The 18848-nt window shown below is 44.6% G+C and overlaps 1 protein-coding gene across 1 annotated transcript in view; it reads right to left on the bottom strand.

Moving 5' to 3' along the window:
- LOC146866038 (annexin A1-like) overlaps nucleotides 1-18848 on the bottom strand; it is a 178255-nt gene that overhangs the window by 43945 nt on the left and 115462 nt on the right. Inside the window, exons 4-5 of the mRNA XM_085640792.1 lie at nucleotides 2774-2864; nucleotides 109-188 (exon numbers count right to left, since the gene is read on the bottom strand). The gene's annotated coding sequence lies outside the window, so the exon portion shown is untranslated. The remainder of the gene's footprint in view (nucleotides 1-108; nucleotides 189-2773; nucleotides 2865-18848) is intronic.

Raw genomic sequence — 18848 nt, 5'->3', positions numbered from 1 at the left:
ATGTGAGCAAAAATCCAAATGAGTGATTAAAAAAGAACAATAAAGAAGCTTGTACTTGAACAAGGCTCTGTTTAGAGACTTAGAATTTCCTGGGCATGGCATGCTCACCTTGGCTAGTGTCAACAAAGCTTTCCGAAAATCTCCACTGGTGTCATCGCTAATATCGTTAGACAGCTCAGTGTGGAACTCTGCATAAATGAAACAGAAAAACACATGTACTAGCCACATAATTGCAGAGTGGAGCTGAAACCTTTCCTGATTGGGCAGTAGCGGCCCAAGGAGGGAGTGCAGCGTGTGCAACAAAATTTGTTTTATTTATTTAATTCTTTACTTAACTCCGTTCATCCATATTCCGGTGTTTCCTACCCCCTGGCCTGCCCCGCCCCACCGCCCACACCACTTTCTCCATGGGCCACTACTGTGCTTGAGTCTGTATTAGTGTGTGCAAAAGCATACAAGGGTTAACAAAGTTGAGGGCACTGGATTCACTGGGTGAGCCCCCACAGCCCAAACAGTATCAAAAAGCTATTTGATAAAATCTACTTCATTCAAAAGGCTTCTGAATACAATAACATCTGAAAAAAGTAAATTGACTTCCGAGATCACTAAGACGCAAAATGCTATGGGATTAAAACAGAAAGACACTGTCACAAGTCTGATGTGCGCATTTTGCAAGGCCCACCTCTGGTCACCAAGGCTGTCATTGGAATCCAAATCAATATAGACCTTGAAGGACCTTTCCTCTTAAATCCATGTTTTCCTTTGCCACCACTAATAGAGGGGTGGTCAAGGAAAATCATACGACTATGCTCTTATGACACAGTAGTGCAGTGCAGACAGATATCCGATCTGCTGAAATATAAATCCCATTATATCATATAGGATTTATATTTCAGCAGACGAGATATCTGTCACCATTGTGATGGAGTCACCCATACGCAAAGATCTAAATTAGGCCCTAAGTCAGAAGGAACACTTTCATCAGAAGTACCCTGGTCCTTGCAAGCGAATTTCATTTCTGCTTCTCTACATCTGATTTTCTGTTGTTTTGGTGTCTATTGGCTCACAAAGTTTTTCTCTGTTTTTTTATAAATTGTGAAGTGGGATGTTTATTGTGCTCTACTGTTTAACACTTTGGTACTGTTAACTTCTTTGTTCATATTTCCTAATTTAAGCCTGTCCACTCTGTGCTACAGCTATCAAAGATTGAGCTCAGGTTTAAATTACTGAGACCTCAATGGACCTTGTGAGGAAAAGTGTCATTGTTACTTAAAGAAGACTACCATTCACATCAACTAATAATCCACTTTCTGACATCACCCGTTGGAGCTTATAATAGAAAATGTATGTCCAATGAAGGAATATTTTTGTAAACAGTATTTAGGAAAGTCTAGATGCCATTCTGACATAGAAATTTGAAAACAAATTAGAGTTAGCTGATGACACAGTGTAAGACCATTTACAGAGGTAAGAAGATAAAAGTACCCAAGGAATGAAAGTTGGGTAAGAAGATTAGGATAGTCACCTTGTGTCAAGTAATTTGAGTAGAGATGTACTGCAATATGACAAACAGACTTAAGATGATAACAGCATGAAAAGAGGGTTGTTTTGCAGGATTAGGAGCGTGGATGTGAAACTGCAGAGGTGAGTAAATACGATTGTTGGACTTTGCCTTTTTTGCAGGGTGATCCCCAAACTGTTTTCTTCTTCCTCGTATTTTTTCCTGACCTCTTGTTGTTGGATATAGGTCTCTGGGCACTTTACCACTGTTAATCAGTGCTAAAGTGCATATGCTCTCTGTATAAATTGCGTTTATGGATTGGTTATTCCACGATTGACTATTTAATTTACTGATAAGTCCCTAGTACAGTGCACTGTGTGTGCCCAGGGCCTGTAAATCAAATGCTACTAGTATGCCTGCAGCATTGATTGTGCCACCCACATGAGAAGCCCTGAAAGGTTATCTCAGACATGCCACTGCAGTGTCTGTGCACAGTTTTAAACTACCATGTTGACCTAGCAAGTACACCTACATGCCAGGCCTAATCCTTACCTTGTCTTACATATAAGGCACCCCAATGGTAGGCCCAAGGTACCCCTATGGGCAGGGTGCAATGTTGGTGAAAGTTAGGACATGTGTGTGACATGTCCTGATAATAAAATACTGCCAATTTCGTTTTTCACTATTGAAAGGCTATCTGCCCAACAGGATTGAATGGGAAATACTTTGTAACATCTTACAAGTATAACTTCCCACTGGGACAAGATGGACAAATAAAGTTTAGGCTCACTGAACTCAGAATTTAATAACACATCTTTTAGCAAAGATGGTTTTTAAATTGTGCGTATGAAAAAGGCACTTTTAGAAAGTAGATCAGAATAAGGTAAACGTGCCTACAAGGAATTTTATCACAGAAAATCTTGTTGATTCAAAGAACTATATATGTGAAGCCCTAATTAGTGACTTCAAGGAAACAAATTAACAAAGTCAATATTATTCATTCAAAGCGAGTGTTTCAGCAAAGAAAAGCAAGATGGGTGCATATTTTTTGAAAAAATACAAATGTATGTAGAAAAGTCAGTTTATAAATAAGGGTACAAAATGCAAATTACATACATTTATTATAAGAGTGGTTCTGGTCTTTCCCACAGTCGCTTCACACTTTCCTATTAAGACTATTAATTCCTCTGCTTTAGCTACATAAAATCCAAAGATGAATCATGGTCAACGGTCCTATCCATATACATCTTAACTGAGGTACTTAAAAATGACCTTCTTTGTAGGCCTCAAGGATCTCCTTGATTTCTGTGTTGTTTCTCGAAACAAGGATTTCAATGAGGGTGTCTTCATCTGTCCCCCAACCCTATAGAGAAATAAAATTAGCTGTTTGCCATTTAATACAATATCATTGAGACACCCCAACCTTTGCATTCTTCGTACCCTGTAACTCAGGATTTGAAATTATGAGGCAAATACAAATAACAGACCAGCACAAGTAGACATATTTCTGAATTTATCAAGCAGATTGATTGTCTATCACAATATAAAAGGGGATTTTAAGGATTTAATAAATTTAACATGCATACAAATACATAACACACAAGACCTGATTCCCGTAGGTTACTTACACTTTGAGTAAGTTCACATTTTAGAGTGTGTTTACTGCTTTCGGTATTCACAAACTTTGAATGTAAACCTACTACACAGGTGTAAACTGCATGCCTCCAACCCCAGAGGAATCCAATTGGTTTAATCTTGTGTGGGTGTTTGACGTCACTACCTAAACCCCTCTCTGACCCTCATTAACCTCTTTTACTCCTCTCACCCACATTTACTACTAAAACGTGTACTTAAATGTGCGGAAACTCTGCAGTTGGTGCACAGAATCCACACACATATGTATAGGTAATGCGCAGGCACGCATAGTTTGACAATTGCAATTGTGTTATTTTTTTAGTATTAGAAGATGTACTACAAAGTGCAGTTTGTGAATCACGCTCACAGTGTTTGATACACAAAAGGTTTTTGAAGTGGAAGATCGACGCATTTCTGCATACAGCGTTGACACTTGATGCATTACCTCCTCCTCCATCATCCTCATTCCATTCAATCAGTGCTTAATTTGAGCCGGTGGTTTCCAGTGCTCCGCACCGGCACTTAATCATCAACACCGGTGCTTGAGCACCAGTTATGGACATATGAAGTTTGGTAGGCGTAGGGAGATTAAGTGATTAGGCCAGAATCACAGGGTGTTGAGCCCACACCGAGACTCAAACCTGCTCCCCCAACACTGAAGTCTGTAGCTCTTGCCATTACACCACATCCTCTTCCCACTTGTTCTGATTCATTGTTAGTTGTTGGTTCTGTGTTAGGCAGCGCCAACAGGTGCAAAAAAACTCCATCGCACTACGTGGAGCTCCGCGAGAGGCGGAGTATGGTAGAAAATGCTGTTTGCGGTGATTGTACAGTGCCTGATGCTTGTACGCACTGGGCAATCAATGTGAACAGCACCATGCACAGCGCAAGCTTACCTTTTCTGCCGCTCAAAGCGAACGGGCAGTTTCCCAACGCGTGTGGTCATGAGCATACATGACCACTTGCAATGAGAAACATTGTTGAGAAATGTCGCCGGGAGGTTAATTTTCCACGCTTGAGCTTGCCAACTTGATGTTGGTGATCGTGAACGAGGAAAAATCTCACCGGGAGGTGGATTTTCCTTGCTCGCCAACTTTACGTTGGTGAATGAGAGCGAGGAAAAAAACTCTGCTCTGCTGGGCAAAGCAGAGTTTTTCAGAACTAAGCGAGCTCCGTGTAACGCAGAGTGCAGGAAACTCCGCAAACTCCGCTAGCGCCATGGAGTTTACCGCCCAGGCCTAATATTTTTACAAATTAACCACTGCATTCGTTACATGCTGAGGTTTGCCTTCTTTCTCCTACTCTAAAAAACCTTACCTTGAGTGGTAAATGTGGGCCTTCACTACAACACATCCATCTTTCTCTGTGTCGTGAAGATAATATATGCCTCTCCATACTCTGCTTTAAAGTAGGACACATATATTATTGAATATTTCTTCAAAGTTATGACACTGAGAGCCTGATGATTAGGCCTGAGTTTCTTCAAGCAGTAAGAAGGTGTCCCTTCCTGTACCTGTGGCTGTATTTCAGCAAGCATAGGTAGGCTTTATTTTTGGGTATGTGGCTAGTGATGACATCCTGCTCCGGAGGTACTCCTCCACAAAAATTCCCCTGTGTTCCCCCCTCACCCTCCTCTCTCCCCTGAAAGTACCTGATTTTTTTAGGGCTCTCAGGGAAAGATGAGTCATGGATGTGTTGAAGTCATGCTTTATGTTTGCAGCACATTAGTGGGGATAAGGATATTCCTTCTTGCTGCTGCTATCAGCTAACCCAAGCCAGCATTTCCTCTGTGCAACCTCTTTAGCCCCAAACTACCACCTTGCCTGGTCTAAAAACGTGGTATTCACAGTTCACAAAAATGTGCTGCCAAGTAACCAGGAACCTTGAAGGCTACCAAAAGAGACACCATGTCACAGAACCTGTTCTGTCCTCAGAATTAGAAACTGAGTTACAAGAAGGTGCTCATAGGCTGGCTCTGTCTGCCCAGTTGCAAGAAATGATCACCAAATCAGTGCTAGTTGGCCTTCAACTCCATGAGGGTCTCATCCTCACAAAAATAATAGAAATGCAAGCTTTTTGTCTCTGAAAACTGAAGCTGTGGAAGAAGAACTGGAACAAAGGGTTAGTTATGGACAGGGCCTGAGCTGACTTAAGCCCTGCAGCATGTGCACACTAATCTGCCTTTACTGACCCAGGCTCCCATAAGTTGGGGGACAATTTTTTGGGGGGACGGTACCAGAGTCTGACTGAGTTCTCCTGCACAGTGTTCTGCATAACATACAGAAGGGGAAGGGAATAACGTGGAGTGGCCTGACTTCTTTACTAGCAGTAGTCTATAGTCAGAGTTTTAAGCAGAATTGTCTCAAGATAAAAAAGTGGACTCATTGATAGAATACATTCTCTCCAGGAATTCCTCATTTCTGAGGACACTTCATCTTTGGATATTGTTTGCAACAAATTAGATGTACTAGATAAGAATATTTTCTCTTCATCCAATTTTGTAGTAGTGGCCTGCTCCTACAAAACCTAATCCAGGCTCTATTGAGGAGATGCATGAGGGAGCGGATTGGTTTTCTCATCTGTCCCTAGAGGTTCAACAGTTCAGGTTAATATCAGGCATTTCAAGTCAAGTCAAATAAATTTTATTCGGCCAAAGGCCATAAAAGCATAACATAAAGAGAAAAAGACATGCAATCCATTTTTTGAAAAAGGAAATCCAATGACAAATATCTTTAAACTTTTCTTACACATAATAAAAATGATACATGAAAAAATTAAAAGTGGACCTCAAGGAACAGTACATTAGGTTGCATATCTATTCCAGATATAAAAAGCAGTTTTTATAAATTTAATACAGAATAGCACAACTCCCACGAGCCTAAAGTTTGCAAATATGTTTGCCCTTCTTTATGAGATCTCAGATTTTGTTTGTGGAGAACAGGGTCCAAAAAGGAGCGTCTTGGCTGCATGTATAATGTGCAAAATAGGATAAAGCGATTAGGGCTCTATATTGAAGTGCTGTCGCACCCACAAGGTGGGAGATCCCTACTCCAAATGTCTGCTGTGGGGAAAACAAATTTGATGTCCAAGGTTTCCAGCCTGGGGATAGTTAGCCAATACAGGTGGGTTGAATTCTCTATCCAGCCTTCGTATGGCTCCACACTATGGAGCCGATTACGATGTCAGACGGGCCTGAGTCCATCCGACATCATTTGGGAACTGGGACCGAACAACCTCCTGTCGTCGGTTGCAACCCAGCAATTAGGATACGACCGAACACTGTTCTGTCGCACTCCTATTCTTTACCATGGGAGCATGCATTCTGTTCCGAATGCATGCTCTCATGGTAAAGAGCTGAGGTGCAGTTCATACCTGCACCCGTCCCAATACGGATTTCACAGCAAACACAGCACCAAAACCGCCCTTATCACTGCCATCGATGACATCAGGGCCCTGCTGGACAACAGCGAAACTGCAGCATTCATCCTCCTGGACCTCTCGGCCACCTTCGATACCGTCTGCCACCACACCCTACGTACACGCCTCCACGATGCAGGGATCTGCGACAAATCCCTGGACTGGATCACCTCCTTCCTCACCGACAGAACCCAGAGGTTCCGCCTCCCCCATTCCGATCTGAAGCCACCAAGATCACCTGCGGCGTACCCCAAGGATCATCCCTCAGCCAAACCTTTGCAACGTCTACATGGCACCGCTCGCCAACATTGTTCGATCGCACAACCTCAACATCATCTCTTAAGTCAATGACACCCATCTGATCCTCTCATTCACCAAGGCCCCGCCCCTGCCAAAACCAACCTCCACAAAGGAATGATGGCTATCGCTATATGGATGAAGAACAATCGCATGAAGCTAAACTCAGACAAGACAGAGGTCCTCATCCTTGGCTCCACCACCTCCACCTGAGACAACTCTTGGTGGCCGGCCACACTAGGAGCCGCACCGACATCCACCGACCACGCACGCAACCTGGGCTTCGTCCTGGACTCATCGCTCTCAATGACCCAGCAAGTCAATGCCGTCTCCTCCTCCTGCTTCAACACCCTACTCATGCTTCGCAAGATCTACAGATGGATCCCCACTGGAACCAGAAGGACGGTCACCCAGGCCCTCGCCAGCAGCACACTGGACTATAGAAACGCCCTCTATGCAGGAACCACGGCAAAACTCCAGAAAAGACTACGACGCATACAGAACGCCTCCACACACCTCATCCTTGACATCCCCCGCCACACCCACTTCACAGCCCACCTGAGAGACCTGCACTGGCTCCCAGTCAACAAGAGGATCACCTTTAAGGTTACTCACCCACGCTCACAAAACACTCCACAATGCCGGACCAGCATACCTCAACAAACGACTCACCTTCCACACCCCGAACCGCCAGCTTCGCTCTGCTGACCTCGCCCTCGTCACCATTCCATGCATCCACAGGATGACCACCGGCAGCAGATCATCTTCCTACCTTGCCGCCAAGACATGGAACACCCTCCCCACCCACCTGCGACAGACCCAGGACCTGCTGGCCCTCAGAAGACGTCTCAAGACCTGGCTGTTCAAGCGGTAGCTGCACCCCACCCCTTGAGAGCTTTACAGGTGATTAGTGCGCTCTACAAATGCTTGATTGATTGATTGGCAGGCACCTCAGGGTGCCTGCCAACTAAATGTTTGGTTAAAAACAATTACCCAAAAATGTTATCAGGCATTTCATTTGAATGGCTCTGTCCTTCAGCAGCATCTCTTCCCTCAATTAAAGCATGGTTTGGCAAGACATGTGCGCCTGGAAGGCTCATAAAATCCAGAAGACCTTTATGAGTCATTTTACATTTACTGTTCCTAATCTCTTTAGAATGCTTCCAGAACAGCTCATTAAAAATTCAGAGTAAGGTAGTAAGCCGATGATGCCTGTACGCCATTTTGGTAGGATCAGAGTTTTGGAGCTTGCAGATGTTTTGGTCCTTTTCCTCCTTGCAGAAAGTTGGGTCAGCCCTTTCTTGGTAGGGGTCACGTCAGGGATTCCCCTTCATCGGACCAATTCCAGTATAGCCTTACTCTACTCTGCAACCTCTCTCTTCTCCATGGGACCATGCATTCTGTTCTGAATGCATGCTCTCATGGTAAAGAGCTGAGGTGCAATTCATCCCTGCACCCATGGCAGGCACCTCAGGGTGCCTGCCACCAGGTGCAGGGATCAACAAGGGTGCACCATAGATGTCCCCCTAGACTGCCATCCGGAGGCCTTGCACCCATTGGGGGCCTGCTGGAGGCCCTCAATGTCAGATTCCCACAGCCTTTCCGTGTCGGAATGGCCGGTACAGAAAGGCTGTGGGAGTCTGCCATCGTGATCCCTCGGGCGGAAAGAGCCGTCCTTGGGATTACTGGCCCCTTTCCAAATGCCGTTGTAAGCCATTCTGAAAGCCTGTTCAGATTTCCGTCTGACTGACCACATTATAATAGGTCGATTGGAAAGAAATCCGAACAGGATATTTTAAAACGGTTGGAAAGGCTCCGCCCGATGGTTGGAGCCATTTCCGACAACATCAAAATCAGCCCCTAAGTGTTGTAGATATAGAGGCATACCTGACAATGGAAGTTTTGGCCTGAGCAGATTCCAGATGTATGTTTGTACAATAGTGCAAATAGCGCTGTTTAACACACAGTTTGAGACCACGCCTAATCATGGAGGGGTTATCCTAGAGGTCTGTGAGACATAGTGCATTGAAAGTATGTTTTATGTAAGATAACCATGGAATTTGATTTGCTTTGTCTAATGACAGGCAATCAGCAATACAGGTTCTAGTTACTGCAGTCTCAGATGTGTCCCAAATAATTACCCAAAGCAATAGTGGGACAAATCCCACCAAGTCTTCCAGGTATGTCAACCCCAGCTCTTCTTGGCATACTAAAGAGGCTGTGCTAACCGGGACTGACAACACTGTTTTCTGCTCTTTTCAGCGGCCAGTTTTGTTGTAGCCCCACAGACCTGCACCATTGGTTTCCAGCAGAGATTCATTTACTCTCTTATAGGCTCAATATTTCCTTTAATGGCTAATTTTTCAGATTGAAAGCACATCTAAAGATAGCTTCCACATTCTTATAAAGGGACTGGAATATTACTGTTAAAAGGGGTGCCAAACTAAATGTTCGGTGAAAAAGAATTACCCAAAAATGTTATCAGGCATTTCATTTGAATGGCTCTGTCCTTCAGCAGCATCTCTTCCCTCAATTAATGCATGTTTTGACAAGACATTTGTGCCTGGAAGGCTGATAAAACCCTTTCTGAGTCATTTCACATTTACTGTTCCTAATCTCTTTAGTATGCTTCCAGAACAGCTCATCAAAAACTCAGAATAAGATAGTAAGCTGATGATGCCTGTACGCTCTTTTCGTAGGGTCAGAGTTTTGGAGCTTGCAGACGTTTTGGTCCTTTTCCTCCTTGCAGAAAGCTGGGTCAGCTCTTTCTTGGTAAGGGTCATGCCAGGGGTTCCCCTTCATTGGACTAATTCTGGCATGAGCCTTACTCCACTCTGCAACCTCTCTCTTCTCCTACCAGAGCTTCAATATGCTGATCCACTGAGAAGTCAAGTTAAGAATTTCTTCACTTCCTGAGAGTTTTCAGGTTAAGATTCATGAGTATTTAAAATCATAGCCAGGGGGCACTATAAACAGATTAGTGTGATTCTAGGGGACTTCTTCTGTCAAAGGTCAGCTCCTCTACTATCTCTTCATTGTCAGGCCCTCCTCTAAGGAATCCAAGACTTGTTAGTAAAAGCAGCAGTAATCCAAGTTCCACAGGAGGGAAATTACCTAGCACATTATTCTGCCATGTTTGTAGTCAGAAAACCTTGAGGATATTTAAGCCCTAAGTTTAATTTAAAAATACTGGATCTTTTACTACTTTGCCAACTAATCAAAACAGTTACTCTTCAATCCACCCTGTCCCCGATATCTCTGGTAGACATCCTAGCTGACCTGGACCAGTTGGATGCCTGTCATCAAACACCAACTCACATAAAGTCACAGGGCTTTCTCAGTTCAGTGTATTGGTTACCAGTTCTGTGTCATTCTGTTAGGACTGGCCTTAGCTCCTAGGGTGTTTGATTTGTTTAAAAAGAAAAAAGATTCACTCTTCTTTTTCAAAGGGACTTGAAAATGTTCACCAAGTATGCAAGATTCTCCAAGTACAGTAGTTCCTACTTAACTAAGTCCCATCTGGTACCTTCTCAGCTGCAGTTGCTACAGTTCATATGAGCACTCTTTCAGCCAGACAAGAGCATCCTCCAAGTAACTCAAGCTGATCACCCACCTGCCCTTGTTAAATCAGACCAGAACATCACAATGAGATTGGGTAAGGGTTCAGGAACAGACTGTAGCTTGTTTAACAGTAGCTGTCTGAGCTGCTCCTCCTTTTCAGCCTATGGTTCACCATCTCCCACCCCATTAGAACCCTTGTTCAAAGAATTATTGAAAGAAATTGGTTGTTGCTTGACTGGGGTGTGATCCCTGGTCAATCTGGTCAATCAGCAACCACAATCCTTCTCAGTGTGAGGCTCACATCAACCCTAAATTAACCTGTGCTCATCCCTCTGGTAGCTTGGCACAGAGCTTCCAGGCTTTAATATGAGGCAAGGTGTAATGTATTTGTGCACCTCTTCAAACTGTAGTAAAGTGAAAACACAACACAGAGAGAATCCCTTACCAAGTTGGAAAAATAGATCTTTCTTTAATAAATAACACAAGAGTAAAATTACAAAAATCCAATTAGTAGAACCTGACATATGCAATTTGAAATGTTTTTGTGAAAATAGTGGCAAAAAAGCGGAAATCACCAACTGTGGATATTTGGTCCCTCCAAAGTCACAAGTTCCGGTCTACTGCGATGGGGCATGGACCGGCTATAGGGACCCAGTTAGGCCGCTGAACAGCTGGAACCTTAATTGCAGAGCAGAGCTAGGATCCGTGTCGAAGATCAGTCATGCAGCTGAAGCAATGCATCGGTACCAAGATGCTCCACGGCTGTGATGCGAGGGCCTGCTTCATCGCTGAGGATCCCATCAATGGGGCTTGCGATGCAAAGTCTGGCTTCAAGGATGCGGTGCGCAGTTGGGGCGATGAGTCGGTTCCGAAGATCTGTGAGGATTTTGTGCAGAGTCTGACATCATTATCGAGGCTCCTGTCGATGAGGGATTCAAGGACCCATCATGCAGTGGAGGTTCCGATGCGGGTCTTTTCAACCGGTCCAATCCATGCAGCAGAAGGGATGAATCGGTTCTGCTGTGGTTTCTACCGCACAGCAGAGGAGATGCGTTACTTATGCTGGATCCACAGAGGCTAAAAGAGCACCTTACGCCCACTTTGATAGGCCCAGGACTGAGGTGGCCCCACTTGGGTGGGTAGAATCTCAGATGGCAGAGTTCAGGTGCAGGTATAAGGAAGCTGAACACCTGTTGTGTCCCTGAGGCTTCAGATCAGGAGGCTAGCCGAGTAGCCCTTGGAGGCACTCTTGGTTCTGGGTTCAAGATATACAAGTCCAGTTCTTCTCACCCAGGCAAGAGGGCAGCAGACAGAAGGTCAGCACAGCTGGGCAGCAGTCCTTTAGATTAGCACTCCAGCAGAATGGCAGTCCTTTCAGCAGAACAGCAGTCCTGCTCCCTAGCAAAGTATCCACAGATCCAGGAGTGTACTGAAGAGTTTCTGTTGGAAGTCCAGTATGTATACACAGTTGTGCCTTTGAAGTGGGGAGGGAAGCTTCTAGAGGCAGGCATTTGAAGTTCACAGATGTCTTCCCTTCTTGGCTCTGGCTTCAGACTAACTACTGGGGGTATGCTGCCACTGATGATCAACCTGGCACACCAAAGCTCCTCATTGTATGTGACTGCCTAGGAGCAATACACAAAGCCTAAATGTCAACCACACCCACACATGTGACCGAGAGACAAGCTTTAGACACCAAATGGCTAAGGTCAGAAAAAGGCAACTTTCTAAAATTGGTGCGCTCCAAACTGTAATTTAAAATCCAACTTCATCATAAGTTAGGTTTTTTTAATCGCAAGTTCAATGACACCAAACATGAACTGGTCACCTGTTCCTTTTTGGGAATTGCACTTATAAAATGTAATAAGATAACTCCAATGTTATCCTATGGGAGAGGCAGGCCTTGCCATAGTGAAAAATGACTTTAGGAGTTTTTCACTACTAGTACATATTAAAATTAAAAGTGCATGTCCAACTTTTTAAATACACTGTAGCCTGCCCTCTGGGGTGTCCACGGCCCGCCCGAGGCGTGACATATGTATAAAGAGGAAGGTTTGGGTTTGGAAAAAAGGTTTATTTTGCCAGGCCAAAATTGCAGTTTAAAAATGCACACAAAGGCTGCAACGTCAGGCCTGAGACAATATTAAAATGCTACATAAGTGGGTGGTACAATCAGTGCTGCAGGTCCACCAGTAGAATTTAATTGGCCTACAGGCTGCAATGGTAGGACTGAGACATGCTGTAAATGGCTACTTTGGTAGGTGCCACAGTGAGTGCTGCACGCCCACTAGTGGCATTCAATTTACAGTTACCGTATACTAGGGATTTATAAGTAAATTAAATATGGCAGTCAGGTGTATTTTACCATGTTTTAGGGAGAGAGCCCCAACATGTTAGCACTGGTAAGCAGTAGTAAAGTGAAAACATTCTAGAAGCCAATAAAAACAGATTCTGCAAAGGAAGGGATAGAAAGGCAAAACGTTTGGAGTGACCCTGAAAGAGGTCCAGGTCAAACAAGCTAGAAGTTTCTAAAGAAAGGGAACAAACGTTGCAACCTTGAGAATCCATTGATAAATGAATGCATATTGCCCTGGCATTAGCAGTGCAGTAGCATCATCTTTCAAACCCTGCCTTCATGTCTTATGAATAATGAAGCTGAACTATTCTTAGATTGAAGGATGAAGATAGAAACTTAAATAAAAGTATTCTTCTAATTGTGGTTTAAAATCATATTCCTTAATGGTGTTTGCACTTCTATAGGGCCAGATAAAAGCCTTGGAAAGCGACATAGCGCTTACAATGCATTGCTGTAAAAGATATGACATGTGACAGTTTGCCTTTTTAGAACTGGCTACCAGTAGCTTTTTCTATATTAGATGTTGTGTCAGCACAATGTACAATGTACAACATGCCTGAGGACACCAGAATCATGCAGCAATGAGAACTAATTTTCCTGGAAGGTTGACAAAATTATCCTACAAATTATGTAATGTAGTTTGAAAGGAAGCACATTCCTCATCATAATTTCTTTACTATTTTACCATTTTAAGACCCGTCATTACTGTCTGGCCAAAAGTTTAACCTTTTTAGTTACAGTTTTAGCATCTAAATACAGGACTAAGCAACTGAAATGTATGTATTTAATTTCTGGAAACATATCTGCTGCTGTGCAAAGGTTTTTCTTGTAACTTTTGATCCTTTTGAGATAAAAACATGTTTTTATAGAGATTTTCAAGTGGAATCTTTTAGATTATTTGACAAACACAGTAAAGACTACCAACCACAAGTATGCTTTGAATACAGGATCAGAGTTGCTTCTGTAAAGCGATAGCACTTTGTTGCTAAGCATACAACCGGCCTCACCTCTAATTGTAATGTAACATTTGAGCACATTATTCCAAACTACATGAATCTCACTTCATTGCATTGCTAGGGTGATTTGATGAATTAATGCCTTGTGCAAAGCGTCTGTTGGGGGACAGGATCACACCCACAGCTATCAAATACCCACCTTACACTTCAGAGGGCTTGCCTCCAGTGCACACAAAAGAACTCAACACTACTCTTTTGTCACCCCAGACCATTTGGAGCCTTGGCAGGGGAAGGTAAGAACTTTCCAGAACCGGATACGGAGGTAGTATAAGGAATTCCACCCACTTCAAAGGCAGGCACGCTGTATTAATATTGGACCCTCAAAGCACCTCTTCAGCAGACTCCTGGACCTGTGGCCATTACAGAAGAATGACTGGCTTGCCACTACAGAGCTGCCCTGCTTCTACTAGACAATTGACCTGCTGCTTGAGGACTGCATTTCTCTCTGAGAAAGAAGACTGGACGTGCTCCCTTCATCCCAGGCTTACCTGATTGAATCCAAGGGCCAAGTGGCTGAGGTCCTGTATGAGCTACAGAGATACAACAAACTCCAGAGGTCTCTCTTCAACTGTCCACATAACCTGCTGCATTGGATCAGCCAACACCTGCAACTGGACCTGTCTAAGCCCTGCTGGCCTCTGCTGAAATTAGTTCCTGGTCCCCAAAGGGTGCCTCCACCGGTCTTTGACCCTTGGCCTGCATCTGTTGAGCTCCTCCCGAGATGAAAGGATAAATCCTAAAGCTTTGGGCTCTTCGTGATCAAAAACTGGCCCCCTCACACCAAGATTCTGCAGCACACATTGATCACCAAGGTAAAGCTCCTTTGAACCCGACTCCTCACACAACAGCAACCATCAGCGGCAACTGGCAAGGCGAGATCTGCACTTCGCGCTGCAGCAATGAAAGCATCTGGTGACTGCCAATGCAAGCTCCAGCAACAACCTCCTGCAACACCAGACTGGCTCTTCCCATTATGATGACAACATCCCATGCCGCCCGCCCTGTTCTTCGCGCTGCAGTGACGACCATCCACGATGATTTCCCTACTCCGCCTGGCCTCCTTCACAGCGAGTGGCACTCTTTGCGCTGGAGATTGGAAAAATAACTTTTCAGCAGGAATAACCTGGTCCCTGTAGCCGGCCCACGTTCCATAGGGGCCAGCCTGAACTTGTGAATGTCACCCTGTCTAGCACGACCAGATGACCGCGAACAGCTCTTTGTGCTTTTAGGTGCTTTTTTCCCTAAAAACTTTGAAATTGCACATCACTGGTTCTACGGATTGGATGTTTGAGGCTCTGGTATAATTATTTACTTAAATTTTCTCTTTTTTTTCCAAAATTGATTTGAGAATTTTCTTGTGTTGTATCTTCGCTTTATTACTGTTTGCGCACTGCATAAGTACTTTACAATGTGCCTCTAAGTGAAAACTGACTACTTCGGTGCCAAGTTACCAGAGGGTTAAGCACAGGTTAATTTAGTGACTGTTGTGGTTCACCCTGACAATATTGTGATTGTTGCTTGAGTAGGGTTTTCACCCCCTCAATCAAAAACCCAATTTCTTATATTGGTGTTCAGTGGTAGGATCCAGTACTTGCGTTTGTGCAGTATCACTCAGTGATTTTGTATAACACTAAAATCCCATATAAATAAATTGATACCAGCTTCATTTTCTTTCAATTCTCCTTGATTGACCTCTTTTGTTTTTATCCAAATTCACTTCCATTCTGCCTGAGTTTGTCAGCATGGAATTCAAGCTCAACAACCTGGAAAGATACACTGTAGCAGATCCAAATGGATTCTACAGGGAGAGAGGGCTTCCAGAAATCAAGATTTCCAATAAGAAGGAGTTCCAGAAGGCACCCAGGAGCTAGGAGGAGGCCCAACAGTTACAGTCTACAGCACAAGAACAAGAGGAGGGTAAGGATATGGAGGAGCAGGAGAAGGAAAGCGGAGGGGGAGATCTAAATCCTCCTGACAATCACCCCAGAGGAGAGAGAAGGACCCACAGGTGTGAGGTCGTCTGCCAAGTCCAGAGCAGGCATCAGTATATCTTCCTGCAACCTGTCCACTGAGGACCTGGAGGGCAGGAGAGCTGAGAGAGATTTTTATCTGCAGCCGGGCAAGCTGAAAGATGGAGGAGGCAGCTGCAAAATGGGAGGCTTTCAAAGAAGAGGGTGCTGCAAAAAGGGCCTTGGAGAAAGAAGGAATGAGGGGGAGATTGCCTTAGCCAAGCAGAAGGCTGAGCCTAAAAGGGCATTGGCAGAAGGAAAACATTTGCCGGCTCATGAAGTGAGTCTGAAGGAGCAGGACATGAAATCAAAGGACGGTCAAGGCTTATGAGGGTGCTCTAGAAATGCACAGGGTCCACGACCAGGTTTAGGGACCAGTCTTTGGAGGCACATTCCCAATGAGAGGAGGGATTCACTACTGGACTCACCCATGAGAAGTATGGGCTGAGGTTTAGGGATAGCCAGAAGCTGCCCCACCAGTCCTGGGTCGATTATGTGCACAGCTTTTGCAAGGCACTTGATGGCTGTGTTGAAGGGCAGTGATGTGAAAAATCATATTGTGCTGTACAATCTGATTGCAATAGAGCACATGTTCAGTAGTTACTTTGCAGAACTGTGCCAACACCTGATAGACAGCAAGTTTACTGGTCCTAGGGAGCTTTCCAAGGAGACGGGATGCTGGCTCAGCACCGAGGTCCATAAGAAGGTATCTGGGAGTGACTGCAAGACAGTTCTCCCCAAAAGAGTGAGGGGGAGGTCGCGGGCTAAGGTAGGGGGAAAGAGTCTTCATACCTCTTCTGAGAAACAGGGAGAGATTCTAGTGGGCACTAGGACAGGGCAACCCATGTCAACCCCGGTGCTTTGATTGTTCTCAGTTAAGACAGAGGCAGGGGGATTCTGTCTGTCCTAAGAAACCGCCCACTGGTGGGAACTCTACAAGAGTGGCCAAAATGGCCTTAGCAGTAAGTAGTCGCCAAGTGCAATGGTTAGGGCATGCCCCAGTCTCCCTTAGTTGGGAGATAGATTCAGAGGCCAGATGTGTTATCCCTGTGGATAGGAGTCACCACTTCAACAGATCACAGTGAATGGAATCCCTTTCACTACTCTGAGAAATATTGGTGACGGCCAGATCATGGTAGTGGAAAGGCTGGTTTCTCCAGTTCAGTACCTACCAGGACAGGTGTGTAGGTTAATCCAGGACCTTGAGGAGGATGGACTTTATCCATTCTATGGTCCTGGAAGCCCTAGAATTTCTAGGAAATGAGTTACCACTGGCAATTGAGGAGCTGGGAGGGAAGGCCCCCGGGGTGCCCTGATAGCTCAGGTCTCTGGTAGTACTACCTCAACAGGGAGTGTTTGATGCCCAAATTGAGAGGAAGGCGCGGGAGGTGGAGACAGTCCCCAAAGGAAGAACCAGTGGTTAAAAGCTTTGAGGGCAAAGCCGCCCAAGACTGACCCTTGTGAGGCCACTTCGGATGTGGAGGTGCTCCCTGCACTGTCACAGAGCCAGAGGGTTGTAGGCTTGCACCTGGCAGACACAGACAATGTGCCCCCTTTAAACCGAGTAGTGGTTCCCCCCTAAACATCTTGGCCTCGCCAGGCACCTGTTCAGAATCAGGGTACAGACTCTGGACTTAGATACATGTCTCAGGTCACTGACCCTCGAATGATGGGAGGAAGAGTGGAAGCAAGGTGCCTAACACAAAGGGCTGCTGACCCCCATTTTGAAAAATCTCAGAGTTATGTCAAAACTAAACAAGGAAGGAACTCCTTGCCAGCCCCATGGCTGGAAGTGAGGCCTATCGAAACCCCTGCTTGGAGCCTCCACTTGGCACTTGATACTGGCAGCTGTCAGTGGCCTCTGCTGATTGTTGTCCTTACAGGCAGAATTTTCCTTGGGATGGGAGCAGAAGTCTAATCCAAGGATGAGCCACATCACTTTGTTGGCTATGGTGGTGCTGTCTGCCTACATGGATGCACCTGTGAGCATTCAAGATTAGGAGTCTCATAGATGGATTCCACAGGCAAGAAGAAGCATTCCCTAAGTGTCAGTCCAGTGGCTAAGGAGAATTGACAGAATGATCCAACTGGGACCAGAAGGGCATAGAACTGACAAGTGCCACTGCAGACGATGCCCATTGTCCATGTTCTATCACCTAAGCAGGGAAGCCCATCAAGGTATTGATTGGTCTACCCTAGCTTTTGACTGGAAGGGGGTCATTTTTGACCTGGTTTTCTCTGCTGGGTCACCTCAAACCTTTTGCCTTCACTTCCTTCCTTTGCTGAACCCGCTTTTGTTGGCTTTTAGGACTCTGTGTACTTTACCACAGTTAACAAATGCTAAAGTTTTTGTGCTCTCTCCTTAAACCATAGTAAAATTGGCCTACACCTGATTGGCAAATTTAATTAATTATAAGTCCTTAGTATATGGTACTAAATGTACCCCAGGCCTGTAAAATAAAGGCTACTAGTGGGTATGCAGCACTCAATGTGTCACCCACTAAAGTAACCCTTTACAACATGTCTCAGGCCTGCCATTGTAGCCTGTTTTTGGGCTTTAAGCTGTCATTTTGGCTTAGAAAAACAAATTCTTTGCCAGGCCTAAGCCTTCTGTTTTAATCCATATAAGTCACCGCTAAGATAGGCCCTAAAGGCCCATAGGGCAGGGTGCATTGTATTTAAAAAGTAGGACGTGTTCTTAATTATTACATGTCCTGATAGTGAAAAAGTCCAAAGATTTTGTGCACTACTGTAAGGTCTACCTCTTCCATATACTTATACTGGGTTGCGTTATTACATTTGCTAACGTTTGATTGGAAGCAGGAGAAATGTCTTGCTGCAACTCAATGAATTGTAATGTAAAAACCTCTTCACTAGTACAGTTGGATTCTAAGTCACAATTCAGAAAATACCAATTTTAGAAAGCTGGCATTTTCTTGTAATAACTATTTGTGCCTCCTGACGGTTTCCTTGGTCAAATAATGTGAATGGCTCTGCTGCTGGGCTTTGATTATTCTTCCCAGACACTGTGACAAAAGGGGACATGGTGTTAGCAG

This window comes from Triturus cristatus, chromosome 2_1, assembly GCF_964204655.1.
Source record: "Triturus cristatus chromosome 2_1, aTriCri1.1, whole genome shotgun sequence".
In the NCBI taxonomy this organism is placed as follows: Eukaryota; Metazoa; Chordata; class Amphibia; order Caudata; family Salamandridae; genus Triturus; species Triturus cristatus.
The sequence above is the reverse complement of the archived record's forward strand: the minus strand, read 5'-3'. Positions and strand labels throughout refer to the sequence as shown.